Raw genomic sequence first — 26,791 nt, forward strand, 5'->3', positions numbered from 1 at the left:
TCCTATATGAATAGTAAGTTTTAGACCATGGAATTAGAAATCCTATATGAATAGTAAGTTTTAGACCATGGAATTGGAAATCCTATATGAATAGTAAGTTTAAGACCATGGAATTGGAAATCCTATATGAATAGTAAGTTTTGGACCATGGAATTAGAAATCCTACATGAATAGTAAGTTTTAGACCATGGAATTGGAAATCCTATATGAATAGTAAGTTTTAGACCATGGAATTGGAAATCCTATATGAATAGTAAGTTTTAGACCAGTGAATTAGAAATCCTATATGAATAGTAAGTTTTAGACCATGGAATTAGAAATCCTATATGAATAGTAAGTTTTAGACCATGGAATTGGAAATCCTATATGAATAGTAAGTTTAAGACCATGGAATTGGAAATCCTATATGGATAGTAAGTTTTAGACCATGGAATGTAAATTCTATATGAATAGTAAGTTTTAGACCATGGAATTAGAAATCCTATATGAATAGTAAGTTTTAGACCATGGAATTGGAAATCCTATATGAATAGTAAGTTTTAGACCATGGAATTGGAAATCCTATCAGAATATCAAGTTTTAGACCATGGAATTGGAAATCCTATATGAACAGTAGGTTTTGGACCATAGAATTAGAAATCCTATCAGAATAGTAAGTTTTAGACCATGGAATTGGAAATCCTATATGAATAGTAAGTTTTAGACCATGGAATTGGAAATCCTATATGAATAGTAAGTTTTAGACCATGGAATTATAAATCCTATAAGAATAGTCAGTTTTAGACCATGGAATTGGAAATCCTATATGAATAGTAAGTTTTAGACCATGGAATTGGAAATCCTATATGAATAGTAAGTTTTAGACCATGGAATTGGAAATCCTATATGAATAGTAAGTTTTAGACCATGGAATTGGAAATCCTATATGAATAGTAAGTTTTAGACCATGGAATTGGAAATCCTATATGAATAGTATGTTTTAGACCCTGGAATTGGAAATCCGATATGAATAGTAAGTTTTAGACCAAGGAATTGGAAATCCTATATGAATAGTAAGTTTTAGACCATGGAATTAGAAATCCTATCAGAATAATAAGTTTTAGACCATGGAATTGGAAATCCTATATGAACAGTAAGTTTTAGACCATGGAATTGGAAATCCTATCAGAATAGTAAGTTTTAGACCATGGAATTAGAAATCCTATCAGAATAATAAGTTTTAAACCATGGAATTGGAAATCCTATATGAACAGTAAGTTTTAGACCATGGAATTGGAAATCCTATATGAATAGAAAGTTTTAGACCATGGAATTGGAAATCCTATATGAATAGAATGTTTTAGACCATAGAATTGGAAATCCTATATGAATAGTAAGTTTTATACCATGGAATTAGAAATCCTACATGAAAAGTAAGTTTTTGACCATGGAATTAGAAATCCTATAATAATAGTAAGTTTTTGACCATGGAATTGGAAATCCTATAGTAATAGTAGGTTTTGGACCATGGAATTAGAAATCCTATCAGAATAGTAAGTTTTAGACTATGGAATTGGAAATCCTATATGAATAGTAAGTTTTAGACCATGGAATTAGAAATCCTATATGAATAGTAAGTTTTAGACCATGGAATTGGAAATCCTATATGAATAGTAAGTTTAAGACCATGGAATTGGAAATCCTATATGAATAGTAAGTTTTGGACCATGGAATTAGAAATCCTACATGAATAGTAAGTTTTAGACCATGGAATTGGAAATCCTATATGAATAGTAAGTTTTAGACCATGGAATTGGAAATCCTATATGAATAGTAAGTTTTAGACCAGTGAATTAGAAATCCTATATGAATAGTAAGTTTTAGACCATGGAATTAGAAATCCAATCAGAATAGTAAGTTTTAGACCATGGAATTGGAAATCCTATATTAATAGTAAGTTTTAGACATTGGAATTGGAAATCCTATATGAATAGTAAGTTTTAGACACTGGAATTGGAAATCCTATATGAATAGTAAGTTTAAGACCATGGAATTGGAAATCCTATATGGATAGTAAGTTTTAGACCATGGAATGTAAATTCTATATGAATAGTAAGTTTTAGACCATGGAATTAGAAATCCTATATGAATAGTAAGTTTTAGACCATGGAATTGGAAATCCTATCAGAATAGTAAGTTTTAGACCATGGAATTGGAAATCCTATATGAATAGTAGGTTTTGGACCATGGAATTAGAAATCCTATCAGAATAGTAAGTTTTAGACCATGGAATTGGAAATCCTATATGAATAGTAAGTTTTAGACCATGGAATTGGAAATCCTATATGAATAGTAAGTTTTAGACCATGGAATTTGAAATCCTATATGAATAGTAAGTTTTAGACCATGGAATTAGAAATCCTCTATGAATAGTAAGTTTTGGACCATGGAATTAGAAATCCTATCAGAATAGTAAGTTTTAGACCATGGAATTGGAAATCCTATATGAATAGTAATCTTTAGACCATGGAATGGGAAATCCTATCAGAATAATAAGTGTTAGACCATGGAATTGGAAATCCTGTATTCATAGTAGGTTTATGACCATGGAATTAGAAATCCTATCAGAATAGTAAGTTTTAGACCATGGAATTGGAAATCCTATATAAAAAGTAAGTTTAAGACCATGGAATTAGAAATCCTATATGAATAGTAAGTTTTAGACCATGGAATTGGAAATCCTATATGAATAGTAAGTTTAAGACCATGGAATTGGAAATCCTATATGGATAGTAAGTTTTAGACAATGGAATGTAAATTCTATATGAATAGTAAGTTTTAGACCATGGAATTGGAAATCCTATATGAATAGTAAGTTTTAGACCATGGAATTGGAAATCCTATATGAATAGTAAGTTTTAGACCATGGAATTGGAAATCCTATCAGAATATCAAGTTTTAGACCATGGAATTGGAAATCCTATATGAACAGTAGGTTTTGGACCATAGAATTAGAAATCCTATCAGAATAGTAAGTTTTAGACCATGGAATTGGAAATCCTATATGAATAGTAAGTTTTAGACCATGGAATTGGAAATCCTATATAGATAGTAAGTTTAAGACCATGGACTTGGAAATCCTATATGAATAGTAAGTTTTAGACCATGGAATTAGAAATCCTACATGAATAGTAAGTTTTAGACCATGGAATTGGAAATCCTATATGAATAGTAAGTTTTAGACCATGGAATTAGAAATCCTATATGAATAGTAAGTTTTAGACCAGTGAATTAGAAATCCTATCAGAATAGTAAGTTTTAGACCATGGAATTAGAAATCCAATCAGAATAGTAAGTTTTAGACCATGGAATTGGAAATCCTATATTAATAGTAAGTTTTAGACATTGGAATTTGAAATCCTATATGAATAGTAAGTTTTAGACCATGGAATTAGAAATCCTATATGAATAGTAAGTTTTAGACCATGGAATTGGAAATCCTATATGAATAGTAAGTTTAAGACCATGGAATTGGAAATCCTATATGGATAGTAAGTTTTAGACCATGGAATGTAAATTCTATATGAATAGTAAGTTTTAGACCATGGAAGTAGAAATCCTATATGAATAGTAAGTTTTAGACCATGGAATTGGAAATCCTATATGAATAGTAAGTTTTAGACCATGGAATTGGAAATCCTATATGAATAGTAGGTTTTGGACCATGGAATTAGAAATCCTATCAGAATAGTAAGTTTTAGACCATGGAATTGGAAATCCTATATGAATAGTAAGTTTTAGACCATGGAATTAGAAATCCTATATGAATAGTAAGTTTTAGACCATGGAATTTGAAATCCTATATGAATAGTAAGTTTTAGACCATGGAATTAGAAATCCTCTATGAATAGTAAGTTTTGGACCATGGAATTAGAAATCCTATCAGAATAGTAAGTTTTAGACCATGGAATTGGAAATCCTATATGAATAGTAAGTTTAAGACCATGGAATTGGAAATCCTATATGGATAGTAAGTTTTAGACAATGGAATGTAAATTCTATATGAATAGTAAGTTTTAGACCATGGAATTAGAAATCCTATATGAATAGTAAGTTTTAGACCATGGAATTGGAAATCCTATATGAATAGTAAGTTTTAGACCATGGAATTGGAAATCCTATAAGAATATCAAGTTTTAGACCATTGAATTGGAAATCCTATATGAACAGTAGGTTTTGGACCATAGAATTAGAAATCCTATCAGAATAGTAAGTTTTAGACCATGGAATTGGAAATCCTATATGAATAGTAAGTTTTAGACCATGGAATTGGAAATCCTATATGAATAGTAAGTTTTAGACCATGGAATTGGAAATCCTATCAGAATAGTCAGTTTTAGACCATTGAATTGGAAATCCTATATTAATAGTAAGTTTTAGACCATGGAATTGGAAATCCTATATGAATAGTAAGTTTTAGACCATGGAATTGGAAATCCTATATGAATAGTAAGTTTTAGACCATGGAATTGGAAATCCTATATGAATAGTATGTTTTAGACCATGGAATTGGAAATCCGATATGAATAGTAAGTTTTAGACCAAGGAATTGGAAATCCTATATGAATAGTAAGTTTTAGACCATGGAATTAGAAATCCTATCAGAATAATAAGTTTTAGACCATGGAATTGGAAATCCTATATGAACAGTAAGTTTTAGACCATGGAATTAGAAATCCTACATGAATAGTAAGTTTTAGACCATGGAATTAGAAATCCTATCAGAATAGTAAGTTTTAGACCATGGAATTAGAAATCCTATCAGAATAGTAAGTTTTAGACCATGGAATTAGAAATCCTATCAGAATAGTAAGTTTTAGACCATGGAATTAGAAATCCTATCAGAATAATAAGTTTTAAACCATGGAATTGGAAATCCTATATGAACAGTAAGTTTTAGACCATGGAATTGGAAATCCTATATGAATAGAAAGTTTTAGACCATGGAATTGGAAATCCTATATGAATAGAAAGTTTTAGACCATAGAATTGGAAATCCTATATGAATAGTAAGTTTTATACCATGGAATTAGAAATCCTACATGAAAAGTCAGTTTTTGACCATGGAATTAGAAATCCTATCATAATAGTAAGTTTTTGACCATGGAATTAGAAATCCTATATGAATAGTAGGTTTTGGACCATGCAATTAGAAATCCTATCAGAATAGTAAGTTTTAGACTATGGAATTGGAAATCCTATATGAATAGTAAGTTTTAGACCATGGAATTAGAAATCCTATATGAATAGTAAGTTTTAGACCATGGAATTGGAAATCCTATATGAATAGTAAGTTTAAGACCATGGAATTGGAAATCCTATATGAATAGTAAGTTTTAGACCATGGAATTAGAAATCCTACATGAATAGTAAGTTTTAGACCATGGAATTGGAAATCCTATATGAATAGTAAGTTTTAGACCATGGAATTGGAAATCCTATATGAATAGTAAGTTTTAGACCAGTGAATTAGAAATCCTATCAGAATAGTAAGTTTTAGACCATGGAATTAGAAATCCAATCAGAATAGTAAGTTTTAGACCATGGAATTGGAAATCCTATATTAATAGTAAGTTTTAGACATTGGAATTGGAAATCCTATATGAATAGTAAGTTTTAGACCATGGAATTAGAAATCCTACATGAATAGTAAGTTTTAGACCATGGAATTGGAAATCCTATATGAATAGTAAGTTTTAGACCATGGAATTGGAAATCCTATCAGAATAGTAAGTTTTAGACCATGGAATTTGAAATCCTATATGAATAGTAGGTTTTGGACCATGGAATTAGAAATCCTATCAGAATAGTAAGTTTTAGACCATGGAATTGGAAATCCTATATGAATAGTAAGTTTTAGACCATGGAATTAGAAATCCTATATGAATAGTAAGTTTTAGACCATGGAATTGGAAATCCTATATGAATAGTAAGTTTTAGACCATGGAATTAGAAATCCTCTATGAATAGTAAGTTTTGGACCATGGAATTAGAAATCCTATCAGAATAGTAAGTTTTAGACCATGGAATTGGAAATCCTATATGAATAGTAAGCTTTAGACCATGGAATGGGAAATCCTATCAGAATAATAAGTGTTAGACCATGGAATTGGAAATCCTATATTCATAGTAGGTTTATGACCATGGAATTAGAAATCCTATCAGAATAGTAAGTTTAAGACCATGGAATTGGAAATCCTATATAAAAAGTAAGTTTAAGACCATGGAATTAGAAATCCTATATGAATAGTAAGTTTTAGACAATGGAATTGGAAATCCTATATGAATAGTAAGTTTAAGACCATGGAATTGGAAATCCTATATGGATAGTAAGTTTTGGACCATGGAATGTAAATTCTATATGAATAGTAAGTTTTAGACCATGGAATTAGAAATCCTATATGAATAGTAAGTTTTAGACCATGGAATTGGAAATCCTATATGAATAGTAAGTTTTAGACCATGGAATTGGAAATCCTATCAGAATATCAAGTTTTAGACCAGTGAATTGGAAATCCTATATTAACAGTAGGTTTTGGACCATAGAATTAGAAATCCTATCAGAATAGTAAGTTTTAGACCATGGAATTGGAAATCCTATATGAATAGTAAGTTTTAGACCATTGAATTGGAAATCCTATATGAATAGTAAGTTTTAGACCATGGAATTATAAATCCTATCAGAATAGTCAGTTTTAGACCATGGAATTGGAAATCCTATATTAATAGTAAGTTTTAGACCATGGAATTGGAAATCCTATATGAATAGGAAGTTTTAGACCATGGAATTGGAAATCCTATATGAATAGTAAGTTTTAGACCATGGAATTGGAAATCCTATATGAATAGTAAGTTTTAGACCATGGAATTGGAAATCCTATATGAATAGTATGTTTTAGACCATGGAATTGGAAATCCTATATGAATAGTAAGTTTTAGACCAAGGAATTGGAAATCCTATATGAATAGTAAGTTTTAGACCCTGGAATTAGAAATCCTATCAGAATAGTAAGTTTTAGACCATGGAATTAGAAATCCTATCAGAATAGTAAGTTTTAGACCATGGAATTAGAAATCCTATCAGAATAATAAGTTTTAAACCATGGAATTGGAAATCCTATATGAACAGTAAGTTTTAGACCATGGAATTGGAAATCCTATATGAATAGAAAGTTTTAGACCATGGAATTGGAAATCCTATATGAATAGAAAGTTTTAGACCATAGAATTGGAAATCCTATATGAATAGTAAGTTTTATACTATGGAATTAGAAATCCTACATGAAAAGTAAGTTTTTGACCATGGAATTAGATATCCTATCATAATAGTAAGTTTTTGACCATGGAATTGGAAATCCTATATGAATAGTAGGTTTTGGACCATGGAATTAGAAATCCTATCAGAATAGTAAGTTTTAGACTATGGAATTGGAAATCCTATATGAATAGTAAGTTTTAGACCATGGAATTAGAAATCCTATATGAATAGTAAGTTTTAGACCATGGAATTGGAAATCCTATATGAATAGTAAGTTTTAGACCAAGGAATTGGAAATCCTATATGAATAGTAAGTTTTAGACCATGGAATTAGAAATCCTACATGAATAGTAAGTTTTAGACAATGGAATTGGAAATCCTATATGAATAGTAAGTTTTAGACCATGGAATTGGAAATCCTATATGAATAGTAAGTTTTAGACCAGTGAATAAGAAATCCTATCAGAATAGTAAGTTTTAGACCATGGAATTAGAAATCCAATCAGAATAGTAAGTTTTAGACCATGGAATTGGAAATCCTATATTAATAGTAAGTTTTAGACATTGGAATGGGAAATCCTATATGAATAGTAAGTTTTAGACCATGGAATTAGAAATCCTATATGAATAGTAAGTTTTAGACCATGGAATTGGAAATCCTATATGAATAGTAAGTTTAAGACCATGGAATTGGAAATCCTATATGAATAGTAAGTTTTAGACCATGGAATTGGAAATCCTATCAGAATATCAAGTTTTAGACCATGGAATTGGAAATCCTATATGAACAGTAGGTTTTGGACCATAGAAATCCTATATGAATAGTAAGTTTTAGACCATGGAATTGGAAATCCTATATGAATAGTAAGTTTTAGACCATGGAATTGGAAATCCTATATGAATAGTAAGTTTTAGACCATGGAATTGGAAATCCTATATGAATAGTATGTTTTAGACCATGGAATTGGAAATCCGATATGAATAGTAAGTTTTAGACCAAGGAATTGGAAATCCTATATGAATAGTAAGTTTTAGACCATGGAATTAGAAATCCTATCAGAATAATAAGTTTTAGACCATGGAATTGGAAATCCTATATGAACAGTAATTTTTAGACCATGGAATTGGAAATCCTATATGAATAGTAAGTTTTAGACCATGGAATTAGAAATCCTATATGAATAGTAAGTTTTAGACCATGGAATTAGAAATCCTATCAGAATAGTAAGTTTTAGACCATGGAATTAGAAATCCTATCAGAATAATAAGTTTTAAACCATGGAATTGGAAATCCTATATGAACAGTAAGTTTTAGACCATGGAATTGGAAATCCTATATGAATAGAAAGTTTTAGACCATGGAATTGGAAATCCTATATGAATAGTAAGTTTTAGACCATGGAATTGGAAATCCTATATGAATAGTAAGTTTTAGACCATGGAATTTGAAATCCTATATGAATAGTATGTTTTAGACCATGGAATTGGAAATCCGATATGAATAGTAAGTTTTAGACCAAGGAATTGGAAATCCTATATGAATAGTAAGTTTTAGACCATGGAATTAGAAATCCTATCAGAATAAAAAGTTTTAGACCATGGAATTGGAAATCCTATATGAACAGTAATTTTTAGACCATGGAATTGGAAATCCTATATGAATAGTAAGTTTTAGACCATGGAATTAGAAATCCTATATGAATAGTAAGTTTTAGACCATGGAATTAGAAATCCTATCAGAATAGTAAGTTTTAGACCATGGAATTAGAAATCCTATCAGAATAATAAGTTTTAAACCATGGAATTGGAAATCCTATATGAACAGTAAGTTTTAGACCATGGAATTGGAAATCCTATATGAATAGAAAGTTTTAGACCATGGAATTGGAAATCCTATATGAATAGAAAGTTTTAGACCATAGAATTGGAAATCCTATATGAATAGTAAGTTTTATACCATGGAATTAGAAATCCTACATGAAAAGTAAGTTTTTGACCATGGAATTAGAAATCCTATCATAATAGTAAGTTTTTGACCATGGAATTGGAAATCCTATATGAATAGTAGGTTTTGGACCATGGAATTAGAAATCCTATCAGAATAGTAAGTTTTAGACTATGGAATTGGAAATCCTATATGAATAGTAAGTTTTAGACCATGGAATTAGAAATCCTATATGAATAGTAAGTTTTAGACCATGGAATTGGAAATCCTATATGAATAGTAAGTTTAAGACCATGGAATTGGAAATCCTATATGAATAGTAAGTTTTAGACCATGGAATTAGAAATCCTACATGAATAGTAAGTTTTAGACCATGGAATTGGAAATCCTATATGAATAGTAAGTTTTAGAACATGGAATTGGAAATCCTATATGAATAGTAAGTTTAAGACCAGTGAATTAGAAATCCTATCAGAATAGTAAGTTTTAGACCATGGAATTAGAAATCCAATCAGAATAGTAAGTTTTAGACCATGGAATTGGAAATCCTATATTAATAGTAAGTTTAAGACATTGGAATTGGAAATCCTATATGAATAGTAAGTTTTAGACCATGGAATTAGAAATCCTATATGAATAGTAAGTTTTAGACCATGGAATTGGAAATCCTATATTAATAGTAAGTTTAAGACCATGGAATTGGAAATCCTATCAGAATAGTAAGTTTTAGACCATGGAATTGGAAATCCTATATGAATAGTAGGTTTTGGACCATGGAATTAGAAATCCTATCAGAATAGTAAGTTTTAGACCATGGAATTGGAAATCCTATATGAATAGTAAGTTTTAGACCATGGAATTAGAAATCCTATATGAATAGTAAGTTTTAGACCATGGAATTGGAAATCCTATATGAATAGTAAGCTTTAGACCATGGAATGGGAAATCCTATCAGAATAATAAGTGTTAGACCATGGAATTGGAAATCCTATATTCATAGTAGGTTTTAGACCATGGAATTAGAAATCCTATCAGAATAGTAAGTATATGAACAGTAAGTTTTAGACCATGGAATTAGAAATCCAATCAGAATAGTAAGTTTTAGACCATGGAATTGGAAATCCTATATGAATAGTAAGTTTTAGACCATGGAATTGGAAATCCTATATGAATAGTAAGTTTTAGACCATGGAATTAGAAATCCTATCAGAATAGTCAGTTTTAGACCATGGAATTGGAAATCCTATATTAATAGTAAGTTTTAGACCATGGAATTGGAAATCCTATATGAATAGTAAGTTTTAGACCATGGAATTGGAAATCCTATATGTATAGTATGTTTTACACCATGGAATTGGAAATCCGATATGAATAGTAAGATTTAGACCAAGGAATTGGAAATCCTATATGAATAGTAAGTTTTAGACCATGGAATTAGAAATCCTATCAGAATAATAAGTTTTAGACCATGGAATTGGAAATCCTATATGAACAGTAAGTTTTAGACCATGGAATTGGAATTCCTATATGAATAGTAAGTTTTAGACCATGGAATTAGAAATCCTATATGAATAGTAAGTTTTAGACCATGGAATTGGAAATCCTATCAGAATAGTAAGTTTTAGACCATGGAATTAGAAATCCTATCAGAATAGTAAGTGTTAGACCATGGAATTAGAAATCCTATCAGTATAGTAAGTTTTTGACCATGGAATTGGAAATCCTATATGAATAGTAAGTTTTAGACCATGGAATTAGAAATCCTATCAGAATAATAAGTTTTAAACCATGGAATTGGAAATCCTATATGAACAGTAAGTTTTAGACCATGGAATTGGAAATCCTATATGAATAGAAAGTTTTAGACCATGGAATTGGAAATCCTATATGAATAGAAAGTTTAAGACCATAGAATTGGAAATCCTATATGAATAGTAAGTTTTATACCATGGAATTAGAAATCCTACATGAAAAGTAAGTTTTTGACAATGGAATTAGAAATCCAATCAGAATAGTAAGTTTTAGACCATGGAATTGGAAATCCTATATTAATAGTAAGTTTAAGACATTGGAATTGGAAATCCTATATGAATAGTAAGTTTTAGACCATGGAATTAGAAATCCTATATGAATAGTAAGTTTTAGACCATGGAATTGGAAATCCTATATTAATAGTAAGTTTAAGACCATGGAATTGGAAATCCTATCAGAATAGTAAGTTTTAGACCATGGAATTGGAAATCCTATATGAATAGTAGGTTTTGGACCATGGAATTAGAAATCCTATCAGAATAGTAAGTTTTAGACCATGGAATTGGAAATCCTATATGAATAGTAAGTTTTAGACCATGGAATTAGAAATCCTATATGAATAGTAAGTTTTAGACCATGGAATTGGAAATCCTATATGAACAGTAAGTTTTAGACCATGGAATTAGAAATCCTCTATGAATAGTAAGTTTTGGACCATGGAATTAGAAATCCTATCAGAATAGTAAGTTTTAGACCATTGAATTGGAAATCCTATATGAATAGTAAGCTTTAGACCATGGAATGGGAAATCCTATCAGAATAATAAGTGTTAGACCATGGAATTGGAAATCCTATATTCATAGTAGGTTTTAGACCATGGAATTAGAAATCCTATCAGAATAGTAAGTATATGAACAGTAGGTTTTGGACCATGGAATTAGAAATCCTATCAGAATAGTAAGTTTTAGACCATGGAATTGGAAATCCTATATGAATAGTAAGTTTTAGACCATGGAATTGGAAATCCTATATGAATAGTAAGTTTTAGACCATGGAATTAGAAATCCTATCAGAATAGTCAGTTTTAGACCATGGAATTGGAAATCCTATATTAATAGTAAGTTTTAGACCATGGAATTGGAAATCCTATATGAATAGTAAGTTTTAGACCATGGAATTGGAAATCCTATATGAATAGTATGTTTTAGACCATGGAATTGGAAATCCGATATGAATAGTAAGATTTAGACCAAGGAATTGGAAATCCTATATGAATAGTAAGTTTTAGACCATGGAATTAGAAATCCTATCAGAATAATAAGTTTTAGACCATGGAATTGGAAATCCTATATGAACAGTAAGTTTTAGACCATGGAATTGGAATTCCTATATGAATAGTAAGTTTTAGACCATGGAATTAGAAATCCTATATGAATAGTAAGTTTTAGACCATGGAATTGGAAATCCTATCAGAATAGTAAGTTTTAGACCATGGAATTAGAAATCCTATCAGAATAGTAAGTGTTAGACCATGGAATTAGAAATCCTATCAGTATAGTAAGTTTTTGACCATGGAATTGGAAATCCTATATGAATAGTAAGTTTTAGACCATGGAATTAGAAATCCTATCAGAATAATAAGTTTTAAACCATGGAATTGGAAATCCTATATGAATAGTATGTTTTAGACCATGGAATTGGAAATCCTATATGAATAGTAAGTTTTAGACCATAGAATTGGAAATCCTATCAGAATATTAAGTTTTAGACCATGGAATTGGAAATCCTATATGAATAGTAGGTTTTGGACCATGGAATTAGAAATCCTATCAGAATAGTAAGTTTTAGACTATGGAATTGGAAATCCTATATGAATAGTAAGTTTTAGACCATGGAATTAGAAATCCTATATGAATAGTAAGTTTTAGACCATGGAATTGGAAATCCCATATGAATAGTAAGTTTAAGACCATGGAATTGGAAATCCTATATGAATAGTAAGTTTTAGACCATGGCATTAGAAATTCTACATGAATAGTAAGTTTTAGACCATGGAATTGGAAATCCTATATGAATAGTAAGTTTTAGACCATGGAATTGGAAATCCTATATGAATAGTAAGTTTTAGACCATGGAATTATAAATCCTATCAGAATAGTAAGTTTTAGACCATGGAATTAGAAATCCAATCAGAATAGTAAGTTTTAGACCATGGAATTAGAAATCCTGTATTAATAGTAAGTTTTAGACCATGGAATTGGAAATCCTATATGAATAGTAAGTTTTAGACCATGGAATTAGAAATCCTATATGAATAGTAAGTTTTAGACCATGGAATTGGAAATCCTATATGAATAGTAAGTTTTAGACCATGGAATTGGAAATCCTATCAGAATATTAAGTTTTAGACCATGGAATTGGAAATCCTATATGAATAGTAGGTTTTGGACCATGGAATTAGAAATCCTATCAGAATAGTAAGTTTTAGACCATGGAATTGGAAATCCTATATGAATAGTAAGTTTTAGACCATGGAATTAGAAATCCTATATGAATAGTAAGTTTTATACCATGGAATTGGAAATCCTATATGAATAGTAAGTTTTAGACCATGGAATTAGAAATCCTCTATGAATAGTAAGTTTTGGACCATGGAATTAGAAATCCTATCAGAATAGTAAGTTTTAGACCATGTAATTGGAAATCCTATATGAATAGTAAGCTTTAGACCATGGAATGGGAAATCCTATCAGAATAATAAGTGTTAGACCATGGAATTGGAAATCCTATATTCATAGTAGGTTTTAGACCATGGAATTAGAAATCCTATCAGAATAGTAAGTTTTAGACCATGGAATTGGAAATCCTATATGAATAGTAAGTTTTAGACCATGGAATTGGAAATCCTATATGAATAGTAAGTTTTAGACCATGGAATTAGAAATCCTATCAGAATAGTCAGTTTTAGACCATGGAATTGGAAATCCTATATTGATAGTAAGTTTTAGACCATGGAATTGGAAATCCTATATGAATAGTAAGTTTTAGACCATGGAATTAGAAATCCTATATGAATAGTAAGTTTTAGACCATGGAATTGGAAATCCTATATGAATAGTAAGTTTTAGACCATGGAATTGGAAATCCTATCAGAATAGTAAGTTTTAGACCATGGAATTGGAAATCCTATATGAATAGTAGGTTTTGGACCATGGAATTAGAAATCCTATCAGAATAGTAAGTTTTAGACCATGGAATTGGAAATCCTATATGAATAGTAAGTTTTAGACCATGGAATTAGAAATCCTATATGAATAGTAAGTTTTAGACCATGGAATTGGAAATCCTATATGAATAGTAAGTTTTAGACCATGGAATTAGAAATCCTATATTCATAGTAGGTTTTAGACCATGGAATTAGAAATCCTATCAGAATAGTAAGTTTTAGACCATGGAATTGGAAATCCTATATGAATAGTAAGTTTAAGACCATGGAATTAGAAATCCTATATGAATAGTAAGTTTTAGACCATGGAATTGGAAATCCTATATGAATAGTAAGTTTTAGACCATGGAATTGGAAATCCTATATGAATAGTAAGTTTTAGACCATGAAATTCGAAATTCTATATGAATAGTAAGTTTTAGACCATGGAATTAGAAATCCTATATGAATAGTAAGTTTTAGACCATGGAATTGGAAATCCTATATGAATAGTAAGTTTTAGACCATGGAATTGGAAATCCTATCAGAATAGTAAGTTTTAGACCATGGAATTGGAAATCCTATATTAACAGTAGGTTTTGGACCATGGAATTAGAAATCCTATCAGAATAGTCAGTTTTAGACCATGGAATTGGAAATCCTATATGAATAGTAAGTTTTAGACCATGGAATTGGAAATCCTATATGAATAGTAAGTTTTAGACCATGGAATTAGAAATCCTATCAGAATAGTCAGTTTTAGACCATGGAATTGGAAATCCTATATTAATAGTAAGTTTTAGACCATGGAATTGGAAATCCTATATGAATAGTAAGTTTTAGACCATGGAATTGGAAATCCTATATGAATAGTAAGTTTTAGACCATGGAATTGGAAATCCTATATGAATAGTAAGGTTTAGATTATGGAATTGGAAATCCTATATGAATAGTATGTTTTAGACCATGGAATTGGAAATCCGATATGAATAGTAAGTTTTAGACCAAGGAATTGGAAATGCTATATGAATAGTAAGTTTTAGACCATGGAATTAGAAATCCTATCAGAATAATAAGTTTTAGACCATGGAATTGGAAATTCTATATGAACAGTAAGTTTTAGACCATGGAATTGGAAATCCTATATGAACAGTAAGTTTTAGACCATGGAATTAGAAATCCTATCAGAATAGTAAGTTTTAGACCATGGAATCAGAAATCCTATCAGAATAGTAAGTTTTAGACCATGGAATTAGAAATCCTATATGAATAGTAAGTTTTAGACCATGGAATTAGAAATCCTGTATGAATAGTATGTTTTAGACCATGGAATTGGAAATCCTATCTGAAAAGTAAGTTTTAGACAATGGAATTGGAAATCCTATATTAATAGTAAGTGTTAGACCATGGAATAAGAAATCCTATCAGAATAGTAAGTTTTAGACCATGGAATGTGAAATCCTATATGACTAGTAAGTGTTTGACAATGGAATTAGAAATCCTCTATGAATAGTAAGTTTTAGACTATGGAATTGGAAATCCTTTATGAATAGTAAGTTTTAGACCATGGAATTAGAAATCCTATCAGAATAGTAAGTTTTAGACCATGGAATTAGAAATCCTTTCAGAATAGTAAGTTTTAGACCAAGGAATTAGAAATCCTATCAGAATAGTAAGTTTTAGACCATGGAATAAGAAATCCTATCAGAATAGTAAGTTTCAGACCATGGAATTAGAAATCCTATAAGAATAGTAAGTTTTAGACCATGGAATTGGAAATCCTATATGAATAGTAAGTTTTAGACCCTGAAATTGGAAATCCTCTATGAATAGTAAGTTTTAGACCATGGAATTAGAAATCCTCTATGAATAGTAAGTTATTGACCATGGAATTAGAAATACTATCAGAATAGTAAGTTTTAGACCATGGAATTGGAAATCCTATATGAATAGTAAGCTTTAGACCATGGAATGGGAAATCCTATCAGAATAATAAGTGTCAGACCATGGAATTGGAAATCCTATATTAATAGTAGGTTTTAGACCATGGAATTGGAAATCCTATCAGAATAGTAAGTTTTAGACCATGGAATTGGAAATCCTATATGAATAGTAAGTTTAAGACCATGGAATTAGAAATCCTATATGAATAGTAAGTTTTAGACAATGGAATTGGAAATCCTATATGAATAGTAAGTTTTAGACCATGGAATTAGAAATCCTATATGAATAGTGAGTTTTAGACCATGGAATTGGAAATCCGATATGAATAGTAAGTTTTAGACCATGGAATTGGAAATCCTATCAGAATATTAAGTTTTAGACCATGGAATTGGAAATCCTATATTCATAGTAGGTTTATGACCATGGAATTAGAAATCCTATATGAATAGTAAGTTTTAGACCATGGAATTGGAAATCCTATATGAATAGTAAGTTTTAGACCATGGAATTAGAAATCCTATATGAATAGTAAGTTTTAGACCATGGAATTGGAAATCCTATATGAATAGTAAGTTTTAGACCATGGAATTGGAAATCCTATATGAATAGTAAGATTTAGACTATGGAATTGGAAATCCTGTAGGAATAGTAAGTTTTAGACCATGGAATTAGAAATCCTATCAGAATAGTAAGTTTTAGACCATGGAATTAGAAATCCTATCAGAATAGTAAGTTTTAGACCATGGAATTAGAAATCCTATAAGAATAGTAAGTTTTAGACCATGGAATTAGAAATCCTATCAGAATAGTAAGTTTCAGACCATGGAATTAGAAATCCTATCAGAATAGTAAGTTTTAGACCATGGAATTGGAAATCCTATATGAATAGTAAGTTTTAGACCCTGAAATTGGAAATCCTATATGAATAGTAAGTTTTAGACCATGGAATCAGAAATCCTCTATGAATAGTAAGTTGTTGACCATGGAATTAGAAATCCTATCCAAATAGTAAGTTTTAGACCATGGAATCGGAAATCCTATATGAATAGTAAGTTTTAGACCATGGAATTGGAAATCCTATATGAATAGTAAGTTTTAGACCATGGAATTCGAAATTCTATATGAATAGTAATGTTTAGACCATGGAATTAGAAATCCTATATGAATAGTAAGTTTTAGACCATGGAATTGGAAATCCTATATGAATAGTAAGTTTTAGACCATGGAATTTGAAATCCTATCGGAATATTCAGTTTTAGACCATGGAATTGGAAATCCTATATGAATAGTAGGTTTTGGACCATGGAATTGGAACTCCTATATTAATAGTAAGTTTTAGACCATGGAATTAGAAATCCTATATGAATAGTAAGTTTCAGACCATGGAATTAGAAATCCTATATGAATAGTAAGTTTTAGACCATGGAATTGGAAATCCTATATGAATAGTAAGTTTTAGACCATGGAATTGGAAATCCTATATAAATAGTAAGTTTTAGACCATGGAATTAGAAATCCTATCAGAATAGTAAGTTTTAGACCATGGAATTAGAAATCCTATATGAATAGTAAGTTTTAGACCATGGAATTGGAAATCCTATATTAATAGTAAGTTTTAGACCATGGAATAGGAAATCCTATATAAATAGTAAGTTTTAGACCATGGAATTGGAAATCCTATATGAATAGTAAGTTTTAGACCATGGAATTGGAAATCCTATATGAATAGTAAGTTTTAGACCCTGAAATTGGAAATCCTATATGAATAGTAAGTTTTAGACCATGGAATTAGAAATCCTCTATGAATAGTAAGTTATTGACCATGGAATTAGAAATACTATCAGAATAGTAAGTTTTAGACCATGGAATTGGAAATCCTATATGAATAGTAAGCTTTAGACCATGGAATGGGAAATCCTATCAGAATAATAAGTGTCAGACCATGGAATTGGAAATCCTATATTAATAGTAGGTTTTAGACCATGGAATTGGAAATCCTATCAGAATAGTAAGTTTTAGACCATGGAATTGGAAATCCTATATGAATAGTAAGTTTAAGACCATGGAATTAGAAATCCTATATGAATAGTAAGTTTTAGACAATGGAATTGGAAATCCTATATGAATAGTAAGTTTTAGACCATGGAATTAGAAATCCTATATGAATAGTGAGTTTTAGACCATGGAATTGGAAATCCGATATGAATAGTAAGTTTTAGACCATGGAATTGGAAATCCTATCAGAATATTAAGTTTTAGACCATGGAATTGGAAATCCTATATTCATAGTAGGTTTATGACCATGGAATTAGAAATCCTATATGAATAGTAAGTTTTAGACCATGGAATTGGAAATCCTATATGAATAGTAAGTTTTAGACCATGGAATTAGAAATCCTATATGAATAGTAAGTTTTAGACCATGGAATTGGAAATCCTATATGAATAGTAAGTTTTAGACCATGGAATTGGAAATCCTATATGAATAGTAAGTTTTAGACTATGGAATTGGAAATCCTGTAGGAATAGTAAGTTTTAGACCATGGAATTAGAAATCCTATCAGAATAGTAAGTTTTAGACCATGGAATTAGAAATCCTATCAGAATAGTAAGTTTTAGACCATGGAATTAGAAATCCTATAAGAATAGTAAGTTTTAGACCATGGAATTAGAAATCCTATCAGAATAGTAAGTTTCAGACCATGGAATTAGAAATCCTATCAGAATAGTAAGTTTTAGACCATGGAATTGGAAATCCTATATGAATAGTAAGTTTTAGACCCTGAAATTGGAAATCCTATATGAATAGTAAGTTTTACACCATGGAATTAGAAATCCTCTATGAATAGTAAGTTGTTGACCATGGAATTAGAAATCCTATCCAAATAGTAAGTTTTAGACCATGGAATCGGAAATCCTATATGAATAGTAAGTTTTAGACCATGGAATTGGAAATCCTATATGAATAGTAAGTTTTAGACCATGGAATTCGAAATTCTATATGAATAGTAATGTTTAGACCATGGAATTAGAAATCCTATATGAATAGTAAGTTTTAGACCATGGAATTGGAAATCCTATATGAATAGTAAGTTTTAGACCATGGAATTTGAAATCCTATCGGAATATTCAGTTTTAGACCATGGAATTGGAAATCCTATATGAATAGTAGGTTTTGGACCATGGAATTGGAACTCCTATATTAATAGTAAGTTTTAGACCATGGAATTAGAAATCCTATATGAATAGTAAGTTTCAGACCATGGAATTAGAAATCCTATATGAATAGTAAGTTTTAGACCATGGAATTGGAAATCCTATATGAATAGTAAGTTTTAGACCATGGAATTGGAAATCCTATATAAATAGTAAGTTTTAGACCATGGAATTAGAAATCCTATCAGAATAGTAAGTTTTAGACCATGGAATTAGAAATCCTATATGAATAGTAAGTTTTAGACCATGGAATTGGAAATCCTATATTAATAGTAAGTTTTAGACCATGGAATAGGAAATCCTATATAAATAGTAAGTTTTAGACCATGGAATTGGAAATCCTATATGAATAGTAAGTTTTAGACCATGGAATTGGAAATCCTATATGAATAGTAAGTTTTAGACCATGGAATTGGAAATCCTATATGAATAGTAGGTTATGGACCATGGAATTAGACATCCTATCAGAATAGTACGTTTTAGACCATAAAATTGGAAATCCTATATTAATAGTAAGTGTTAGACAATGGAATTAGAAATCCTATCAGAATAGTAAGTTTTAGACCATGGAATTGGAAATCCTATATGAATAGTAAGTTTTAGACCATGGAATTGGAAATCCTATATGAATAGTAAGTTTTAGACCATGGAATTCGAAATTCTATATGAATAGTAAGGTTTAGACCATGGAATTAGAAATCCTATATGAATAGTAAGTTTCAGACCATGGAATTGGAAATCCTATATGAATAGTAAGTTTAAGACCATGGAATTTGAAATCCTATCGGAATATTCAGTTTTAGACCATGGAATTGGAAATCCTATATGAATAGTAGGTTTTAGACCATGGAATTGGAAATCCTATATTAATAGTAAGTTTTAGACCATGGAATTAGAAATCCTATATGAATAGTAAGTTTCAGACCATGGAATTAGAAATCCTATATGAATAGTAAGTTTTAGACCATGGAATCAGAAATCCTATATGAATAGTAAGTTTTAGACCATGGAATAGGAAATCCTATATAAATAGTAAGTTTTAGACCATGGAATTGGAAATCCTATATGAATAGTAAGTTTTAGACCATGGAATTGGAAATCCTATATGAATAGTAAGTTTTAGACCATGGAATTGGAAATCCTATCAGAATATTAAGTTTTACACCATGGAATTGGAAATCCTATATGAATAGTAGGTTATGGACTATGGAATTAGACATCCTATCAGAATAGTAAGTTGTAGACCATGGAATTAGAAATCCTCTATGAATAGTAAGTTTTTGACCATGGAATTAGAAATACTATCAGAATAGTAAGTTTTAGACCATGGAATTGGAAATCCTATATGAATAGTAAGCTTTAGACCATGGAATTGGAAATCCTATCAGAATAATAAGTGTCAGACCATGGAATTGGAAATCCTATATTAATAGTAAGTGTTAGACAATGGAATTAGAAATCCTATCAGAATAGTAAGTTTTAGACCATGGAATTGGAAATCCTATATGAATAGTAAGTTTTAGACCATGGAATTGGAAATCCTATATGAATAGTAAGTTTTAGACCATGGAATTCGAAATTCTATATTAATAGTAAGGTTTAGACCATGGAATTAGAAATCCTATATGAATAGTAAGTTTTAGACCATGGAATTGGAAATCCTATATGAATAGTAAGTTTCGACCATGGAATTTGAAATCCTATCGGAATATTCAGTTTTAGACCATGGAATTGGAAATCCTATATGAATAGTAGGTTTTGGACCATGGAATTGGAAATCCTATATTGATAGTAAGTTTTAGACCATGGAATTAGAAATCCTATATGAATAGTAAGTTTCAGACCATGGAATTAGAAATCCTATATGAATAGTAAGTTTTAGACCATGGAATTGGAAATCCTATATGAATAGTAAGTTTTAGACCATGGAATTGGAAATCCTATATAAATAGTAAGTTTTAGACCATGGAATTAGAAATCCTATCAGAATAGTAAGTTTTAGACCATGGAATTAGAAATCCTATATGAATAGTAAGTTTTAGACCATTGAATTGGAAATCCTATATTAATAGTAAGTTTTAGACCATGGAATAGGAAATCCTATATAAATAGTAAGTTTTAGACCATGGAATTGGAAATCCTATATGAATAGTAAGTTTTAGACCATGGAATTGGAAATCCTATATGAATAGTATGTTCTAGACCATGGAATATGAAATCCTATATGAATAGTAAGTTTTAGACCAAGGAATTGGAAATCCTATATAAATAGTAAGTTTTAGACCATGGAATTAGACATCCTATCAGAATAATAAGTTTTAGACCATGGAATTGGACATCCTATATGAACGGTAGGTTTTGGACCATGGAATTAGAAATCCTATATTAATAGTAAGTTTTAGACCATGGAATTGGAAATCCTATATGAATAGTAAGTTTTAGACCATGGAATTAGAAATTCTATCAGAATAGTAAGTTTTAGACCATGGAATTAGAAATCCTATCAGAATAGTAAGTTTTAGACCATGGAATTAGAAATCCTATATGAATAGTAAGTTTTAGACCATGGAATTAGTAATCCTGTATGAATAGTATGTTTTAGACCATGGAATTGGAAATCCTATCTGAAAAGTAAGTTTTAGACAATGGAATTGGAAATCCTATATTAATAGTAAGTTTTAGACCATGGAATTAGAAATCCTATCAGAATAGTAAGTTTTAGACCATGGAATGTGAAATCCTATATGACTAGTAAGTGTTTGACAATGGAATTAGAAATCCTTTATGAATAGTAAGTTTTAGACTATGGAATTTGAAATCCTTTATGAATAGTAAGTTTTAGACCATGGAATTAGAAATCCTATCAGAATAGTAAGTTTTAGACCATGGAATTAGAAATCCTATCAGAATAGTAAGTTTTAGACCTTTAGATTAGAAATCCTATATGAATAGTAAGTTTTAGACCCTGAAATTGGAAATCCTCTATGAATAGTAAGTTTTAGACCATGGAATTAGAAATCCTCTATGAATAGTAAGTTTTTGACCATGGAATTAGAAATACTATCAGAATAGTAAGTTTTAGACAATGGAATTGGAAATCCTATATGAATAGTAAGCTTTAGACCATGGAATGGGAAATCCTATCAGAATAATGAGTGTCAGACCATGGAATTGGAAATCCTATATTAATAGTAGGTTTTAGACCATGGAATTGGAAATCCTATCAGAATAGTAAGTTTTAGACCATGGAATTGGAAATCCTATATGAATAGTAAGTTTAAGACCATGGAATTAGAAATCCTATATGAATAGTAAGTTTCAGACAATGGAATTGGAAATCCTATATGAATAGTAAGTTTTAGACCATGGAATTAGAAATCCTATATGAATAGTGAGTTTTAGACCATGGAATTGGAAATCCGATATGAATAGTAAGTTTTAGACCATGGAATTGGAAATCCTATCAGAATATTAAGTTTTAGACCATGGAATTTGAAATCCTATATGAATAGTAGGTTTTGGACCATGGAATTAGAAATCCTATATGAATAGTAAGTTTTAGACCATGGAATTGGAAATCCTATAGGAATAGTAAGTTTTAGACCATGGAATTAGAAATCCTATATTAATAGTAAGTTTTAGACCATGGAATTGGAAATCCTATATGAATAGTAAGTTTTAGACAATGGAATTGGAAATCCTATATGAATAGTAAGTTTTAGACTATGGAATTGGAAATCCTGTAGGAATAGTAAGTTTTAGACCATGGAATTAGAAATCCTATCAGAATAGTAAGTTTTAGACCATGGAATTAGAAATCCTATCAGAATAGTAAGTTTTAGACCATGGAATTAGAAATCCTATAAGAATAGTAAGTTTTAGACAATGGAATTAGAAATCCTATCAGAATAGTAAGTTTCAGACCATGGAATTAGAAATCCTATCAGAATAGTAAGTTTTAGACCATGGAATTGGAAATCCTATATGAATAGTAAGTTTTAGACCCTGAAATTGGAAATCCTGTATGAATAGTAAGTTTTAGACCATGGAATTAGAAATCCTCTATGAATAGTAAGTTGTTGACCATGGAATTAGAAATCCTATCAGAATAGTAAGTTTAAGACCATGGAATTGGAAATCCTATATGAATAGTAAGCTTTAGACCATGGAATTGGAAATCCTATCAGAATATTAAGTTTTAGACCATGGAATCGGAAATCCTATATGAATAGTAAGTTTTAGACCATGGAATTGGAAATCCTATATGAATAGTAAGTTTTAGACCATGGAATTCGAAATTCTATATGAATAGTAAGGTTTAGACCATGGAATTAGAAATCCTATATGAATAGTAAGTTTTAGACCATGGAATTGGAAATCCTATATGAATAGTAAGTTTTAGACCATGGAATTTGAAATCCTATCGGAATATTCAGTTTTAGACCATGGAATTGGAAATCCTATATGAATAGTAGGTTTTGGACCATGGAATTGGAAATCCTATATTAATAGTAAGTTTTAGACCATGGAATTAGAAATCCTATATGAATAGTAAGTTTCAGACCATGGAATTAGAAATCCTATATGAATAGTAAGTTTTAGACCATGGAATTGGAAATCCTATATGAATAGTAAGTTTTAGACCATGGAATTGGAAATCCTATATAAATAGTAAGTTTTAGACCATGGAATTAGAAATCCTATCAGAATAGTAAGTTTTAGACCATGGAATTAGAAATCCTATATGAATAGTAAGTTTTAGACCATGGAATTGGAAATCCTATATTAATAGTAAGTTTTAGACCATGGAATAGGAAATCCTATATAAATAGTAAGTTTTAGACCATGGAATTGGAAATCCTATATGAATAGTAAGTTTTAGACCATGGAATTGGAAATCCTATATGAATAGTAAGTTTTAGACCCTGAAATTGGAAATCCTCTATTAATAGTAAGTTTTAGACCATGGAATTAGAAATCCTCTATGAATAGTAAGTTTTTGACCATGGAATTAGAAATACTATCAAAATAGTAAGTTTTAGACCATGGAATTGGAAATCCTATATGAATAGTAAGCTTTAGACCATGGAATGGGAAATCCTATCAGAATAATAAGTGTCAGACCATGGAATTGGAAATCCTATATTAATAGTAGGTTTTAGACCATGGAATTGGAAATCCTATCAGAATAGTAAGTTTTAGACCATGGAATTGGAAATCCTTTATGAATAGTAAGTTTAAGACCATGGAATTAGAAATCCTATATGAATAGTAAGTTTTAGACAATGGAATTGGAAATCCTATATGAATAGTAAGTTTTAGACCATGGAATTGGAAATCCTATATGAATAGTGAGTTTTAGACCATGGAATTGGAAATCCGATATGAATAGTAAGTTTTAGACCATGGAATTGGAAATCCTATCAGAATATTAAGTTTTAGACCATGGAATTGGAAATCCTATATGAATAGTAGGTTTTGGACCATGGAATTAGAAATCCTATCAGAATAGTAAGTTTTAGACCATGGAATTGGAAATCCTATATGAATAGTAAGTTTTAGACCATGGAATTAGAAATCCTATATGAATAGTAAGTTTTAGACCATGGAATTGGAAATCCTATATGAATAGTAAGTTTTAGACCATGGAATTGGAAATCCTATATGAATAGTAAGTTTTAGACTATGGAAATGTGAAATCCTGTATGAATAGTAAGTTTTAGACCATGGAATTAGAAATCCTATCAGAATAGTAAGTTTTAGACCATGGAATTAGAAATCCTATCAGAATAGTAAGTTTTAGACCATGGAATTAGAAATCCTATCAGAATAGTAAGTTTTAGACCATGGAATTAGAAATCCTATCAGAATAGTAAGTTTCAGACCATGGAATTAGAAATCCTATCAGAATAGTAAGTTTTAGACCATGGAATTGGAAATCCTATATGAATAGTAAGTTTAAGACCCTGAAATTGGAAATCCTATATGAATAGTAAGTTTTAGACCATGGAATTAGAAATCCTCTATGAATAGTAAGTTGTTGACCATGGAATTAGAAATCCTATCAGAATAATAAGTTTTAGACCATGGAATTGGAAATCCTATATTAATAGTAGGTTTTAGACCATTGAATCAGAAATCCTATCAGAATAGTAAGTTTTAGACCATGGAATTGGAAATCCTATATGAATAGTAAGTTTAAGACCATGGAATTAGAAATCCTATATGAATAGTAAGTTTTAGACCATGGAATTGGAAATCCTATATGAATAGTAAGTTTTAGACCATGGAATTGGAAATCCTATATGAATAGTAAGTTTTAGACCATGGAATTAGAAATTCTATATGAATAGTAAGGTTTAGACCATGGAATTAGAAATCCTATATGAATAGTAAGTTTTAGACCATGGAATTGGAAATCCTATATGAATAGTAAGTTTTAGACCATGGAATTGGAAATCCTATCAGAATATTAAGTTTTAGACCAAGGAATTGGAAATCCTATATGAATAGTAGGTTATGGACCATGGAATTAGACATCCTATCAGAATAGTAAGTTTTAGACCATGGAATTGGAAATCCTATATGAATAATAAGTTTTAGACGTGGCATTGGAAATCCTATCTGAAAAGTAAGTTTTAGACAATGGAATTTGAAATCTTATATTAATAGTAAGTGTTAGACAATGGAATTAGAAATCCTATCAGAATAGTAAGTTTTAGACCATGGAATTGGAAATCCTATATGAATAGTAAGTTTTAGACCATGGAATTAGAAATCCTATATGAATAGTAAGTTTTAGACCATGGAATTGGAAATCCTATATGAATAGTAAGTTTTAGACCATGGAATTTGAAATCCTATCGGAATATTCAGTTTTAGACCATGGAATTGGAAATCCTATATGAATAGTAGGTTTTGGACCATGGAATTGGAAATCCTATATTAATAGTAAGTTTTAGACCATGGAATTAGAAATCCTATATGAATAGTAAGTTTCAGACCATGGAATTAGAAATCCTATATGAATAGTAAGTTTTAGACCATGGAATTGGAAATCCTATATGAATAGTAAGTTTTAGACCCTGAAATTGGAAATCCTCTATTAATAGTAAGTTTTAGACCATGGAATTAGAAATCCTCTATGAATAGTAAGTTTTTGACCATGGAATTAGAAATACTATCAGAATAGTAAGTTTTAGACCATGGAATTGGAAATCCTATATGAATAGTAAGCTTTAGACCATGGAATGGGAAATCCTATCAGAATAATAAGTGTCAGACCATGGAATTGGAAATCCTATATTAATAGTAGGTTTTAGACCATGGAATTGGAAATCCTATCAGAATAGTAAGTTTTAGACCATGGAATTGGAAATCCTTTATGAATAGTAAGTTTAAGACCATGGAATTAGAAATCCTATATGAATAG

Source organism: Euprymna scolopes, chromosome 41 (genome assembly GCF_053919585.1).
Source record: "Euprymna scolopes isolate OS-2025 chromosome 41, ASM5391958v1, whole genome shotgun sequence".
Classification (NCBI taxonomy): Eukaryota; Metazoa; Mollusca; class Cephalopoda; order Sepiida; family Sepiolidae; genus Euprymna; species Euprymna scolopes.